This window comes from Cucurbita pepo, chromosome LG02 (assembly GCF_002806865.2).
Source record: "Cucurbita pepo subsp. pepo cultivar mu-cu-16 chromosome LG02, ASM280686v2, whole genome shotgun sequence".
NCBI classification, from domain to species: domain Eukaryota; kingdom Viridiplantae; phylum Streptophyta; class Magnoliopsida; order Cucurbitales; family Cucurbitaceae; genus Cucurbita; species Cucurbita pepo.
Window position 1 is genome coordinate 7,046,040 of NC_036639.1, and position 5,207 is coordinate 7,051,246.

A 5,207-nucleotide genomic window follows, 5' to 3' on the forward strand; every position below is an offset into this window, starting at 1 on the left:
TGATTTGCACTCATTAAATTGTATGCTAGTTTAATGTGCTTGAGTACGAACTCATGTGAAAGTGAATGTATGCTATGTATGCTGCTTAGTTTGATGTGATACGTTATGCATGTGACGATATGTGGTTCCTGAATGATTATGGCATTGATTGTATGGAATATGTGAATGTAAACCGCATGAATTGNCGATAGGGATATGTATGAAATGTGAATTGAAAAATGAGAATGAAATGAAGCATGGAACGTGACAGGGGGGGTTATGTTCATTAATGATAAATGTAGAATTAGGGGGGATCTCATGCATTATGTGTGTTCATGCATCTGGGGGGATACCCCTATCCCATCACAAGGGTACGGACGCGTACATCCAATGGTAGGACAACGATCGTTATGCTTTGCATAGCGCTGCCGTGACGGTTACTAGTTTTAACAGGTCCCGACATAAGGGGCTCCCAGAGTATGCCCACCGGATAAAGAAAGTGGTCCACCAGTGTGCGAATTAGCTAGTGAGCCCATACTCGCATGTATGGGCTGTGTGTAGAGTATATGGTACATGTCCACGATTACCCGTTAGGACAGCACCGTAAGGAAAACGAAACGAAACGAAAGATAGGTCCCATCATTTCATTGCATGTGATTGTTGCATAACCCTGATAGGGGGTCACTTACTGAGTATTTTAGAAATACTCAAGCCATGTGCAGCACATTTTTCAGGTTAAGGCAAGACATTCGTGTACGGCTGACGACGGTATCGCAACTCGTGACCATGGCACATGCATAGGGTAGTGGTATTTGTTTTCTTAGACTTAAGCTAGACTAGGATGTTTTTAACTTATAACTCTTATTCATTTTATTTAGTCTTTTGTTGTGTTGTTTTAAAGATGTTTTCGAAACACGTAAGTCCATGGGTATGTTTTAAGATAAATGTTATATTTTATGAAATTTGAATGAAGTCTTCCGCATTCAATGTTTATGACACGTATACAGTAGCGACCTTAAATTAAATAGAAAATTTCTGGTCGTTACACTCAAGTCCTTATTCTTGACTTGGGGTTCTTATCTTGATCTATCGTGAGGACCTTTGTCCTTGGATTCTAAAACCTTTGTTTTCCTTTGGACTTTAGTACCATGGTTCTACGTTCTTGTTCTTAGAACTAGAATCTTTATCCATGTTCTAGACCTTGATCTCTCTCTTGTTCTTGGTTTTTATTTTGTTATTGATTCGTTCTCCAAGACACTCCCTAGGTAATAAGCGCCAACAATGCTAGATTTTGTAAAGTCTGTCTTTCTAGAATCCTTGCAAACTTTCACAAAGAAAACTAACTTAACGAATTGATTCCAACCAAGAACTGGTTAGGAGATTAATAACTCTTAGATCGAACTTGAAATCTATGATGGTTACTCTTAGATTCCAAGACGACTCAATCCAGAATTAACTTGATCGGAACTAATCTAATGAATCATTTAAACATCAAACCTAAATCAAGGTTTGAAAAAACAAAAAAACACCAAAAAGGTATGAAGAAAAAGTTTTGTTTGTATTTCATAATTGATTCTCAACGTCAATATTACATGCCTTTAAATAGGCCAAAAAGTAACCTAAACAAACTTCAACTACCAATAAAAGCCGAAGAAAATAAGCCAGGACATAAATTGTCTTAATGGGTAGTTCAACTACGAAAGACAAAAGTCTTCTAATCACTTTCCAATGTCAAGTGAAGTTTATTGCCACTCCATTATTTTTTGATTTGATAGGCTAATGCTATAAAAAAAATTTCTCTCAAAAGTCTTTGTTTCAACTTGTACATTAGCTAGCCTTTGAAGATGCAATGTATAGGCCTCTTGAATCTTCTTAACCTTACTTCTTGTAATCGGTCCTTTGGGTACCTGTAAAGGGTCAGTAGTTGAATTCATATCATCCCCTTTTTTTAAAGAATTTGTCCTCAAATCAAGTTCATTCCCTACATCTAATGGAGTCAAATCAGCCACGTTAAAAGTAGAACGTACATTGTACTCACATGTGAGATCTAGCTTGTATGCATTGTCATTGATCTGCCCTAGTACTTGAAAATGACCATCTCCTCTTGGTTGAAGTTTATATTTTCTCTTATTTGGAAACTTTTCCTTTTGTAGATGAACCCAAACCCCGTCACCTTATTAAAAATCAATTTCCTTCTTCCTTAGTTCTGGGGAGTAACTAGTTTTTTTATTTTATTTTTGTTTTCAACTCTTTCTTTTATGTCTTTGTGATATTTTTTTTTTAAGTATTCGGCTCTTGAAGAAGCTGCATCATTAGCAAACATATTAGGTAGCAAAGGTGATAAATCTAGAGGAGTTAAAGGATTACTTTTGTTGCTTAATATGGAGGTTTAGACGTCGATTTCGTAGGGTTTGGCATCGCTGGAGTTTTGTCAGATTTTCACTGTCTTCTTCGTTTTCCCTTATCGTTTTTTCTTCTTTGCAGGTGTCTTGGGGTGGCTGAATGTCGGGATCAAGTTTCCTTGGCGACCCAGACTTCGGCCGCCCTTTGTGGGTCGTGTGGGAACGAAAACTCCGGCGAACGCCGGAGTTTTCGGACTTGCTGACGACTCCATTTTTTTTCCTGATCCGTTACATTACCTACACCTAAAAAGAATTTTCGTCCTCGAAAGTCTCGAACTCCTGGATCAACTCAGGATATTTTTCCTTTATTTCCTCCTCTCGTTCCCACGTAGTTTCCTCGATTTGGTAGTTACGCCACAATACCTTAACGAAACCTATGTTTCTATTACGTAAGGCTTTCACTTCTCGGGCTAGGATTTTTGTCGGTTTCTCCTGATAACTTAAATTTTCCTCGATTTCGAGGGGTTTGTAGTCTATTACGTGCGTAGGGTCTACAATATATTTCCTTAACATGGACACATGAAATACATCGTGTACACTTGAGAGTGAAGGTGGTAAAGCTAGTTTGTGGCCTACTGAACCTACTCTTTCTAAAATTTCGAACGGTCTGATACATCGGGGGCTTAGTTTCCCCTTTCGTCTGAATCTTAGAATGCCTTTCATAGGAGCTACTTTTAGGAACACTAGGTCTCCCTCGTCGAACTCTAAATTCCTGCGCCTAACGTCGGCGTAACTCTTTTGCCTACTCTGTACGGTGCACATCCTTACTCTAATTTTCTGTATTGCCTCGTTGGTGATGTGGACCAGCTCAGGGGTCCTACTAGTTCTCGTTCTCCTACTTCATCCCAGCACAATGGGGATCTACACCGTTTTCCATACAACGCTTCAAAGGGTGTCATCCCAATGGTTGCTTGAAAACTGTTGTTGTAAGAGAATTCCATTAAGTGTAGTTTAGTGCCCCAACTACTTGTGAAATCCATAACACATGCCCGAAGCATGTCTTCCATGATTTGGTTTAATTGTTTCATTTGGCCATCATTTTGTGGGTGAAAGGCGGTGCTAAAGTCAAGGCGGGTACCCAACGCTTTTTGGAGTCTGCGCCAAAAGGCCGACGTGAACCGCAGGTCCGAATCAGACACAATAGACACCGAAACTCCATGTAACCTCACAATTTCTTTAACATACAATTGAGCCCAGTTGTCTACCGTATATGTTGCCTTACCCAGGAGGAAATGAGCCGACTTTGTCAGACGATCTACAACCCCCCAAATTACTGTGTAGCCNGCAGTTTTCTACCTAGAAGCTTTTTCTTGTTGGCACACCAGACATTTACTCACGTATTCCGCGATATCCTTTTTCATACTTCGCTACCAGAAGTGTTGTTTCAAGTCTTGATACATCTTTGTTCCACCTGGATGTATCAAGAAGGGTGAGTTGTGTGCCTCGGTTAGGATTTCGTTCTCTATTTCCCTGACCGGTGGGACACATAAACGCCCTTGACATAATAGTTCGTCATCTATTGACTTAAAAAAACCGTCCACTAGGCCTGCTTTCAATTAGTTTAGGATTTTGTCTAGGCTTGGGTCCTCAGGTTGTGAGTTTATGATCCTTTGCCTGAGCGTGGGAAGCACTGTCAGTTGGGCTATTTGAGCTACCACCTCTTTGGTTACTACCGCTATGTCAGCTCATTCGAAATCAGTTCACACTCGTGGCTCCCTTGTGATGAGGGCCGACGAGTGTACTGCTTTTCGACTTAGTGCATCAGCGACTACGTTTGCTTTTCCAGGGTGGTACTGGATATCTATGTCGTAATCTTTTACCAGCTCTAGTCATCTACGTTGTCTCATGTTCAATTCTTTTTGTGTGAACAAGTATTTTAGGCTTTTATGGTTCGTATAAATTTGGGTCTTTTCGGCATACAGGTAGTGTCGCCAAATTTTTAACGCGAACACCACTGTCGCCATCTCCAAATCATGTGTAGGATAGTTTCTCTCACAATCCTTTAGTTGGCGTGATGCATACGCAACCACCTTGCACTGGTGCATCACTGTAAATCACGTATCCTACAGAACTTTCTGGAACCGTGAGCACTGGGGCAGACACTAGTCTTTTTTTTAGTTCTTGAAAGCTGGCCTCACAAGTCTCGTTCCAAACAAAGGGTACACCTTTCTTTGTCAATTGGGTGAGAGGCGTGGCTATTCTAGCAAAGTCTTGAACAAACCTTCGATAGTAAACCGCCAATTCAAAGAAACTTCGTATCTCGGTGACCGTAGTTGGGCGTTTTCATTTCGTGACAACTTCTATCTTGTTGGAATCTACTAAAATTCCGTCTTTAGACACTACGTGCCCCAAAAACGAAACCTGTCGTAGCCAAAATTCGCACTTGGAGAATTTGGCATACAACTTATTCTCCCTTAAGATAGTTAGGGCTTTGCGAATGTGCTTTTGGTGTTCTAGGTCCGTTTTCGAGTATATGAGGATGTCGTCTATGAACACGATCACAAACAAGTCTAAGCACTCCTTAAATACTCGGTTCATTAATTCCATGAATACCGCTGGGGCATTAGTGAGACCAAAAGACATTACCACAAACTCATAGTGGCCATATCTGGTTCGAAAGGCTGTTTTCGGTATCTCTTCATTTTTAATCTTAATTTAATGGTATCCTGATCGAAGATCTATTTTGGAAAACACTGTCGCCTCTTGAAGTTGGTCAAATAGGTCCTCGATGCGGGGTAATGGGTATTTTTTTCTTTACCGTCCTCTTGTTTAATTCTCTATAATCAATGCATAGACGCATAGAGCTGTCTTTCTTTTTGACAAACA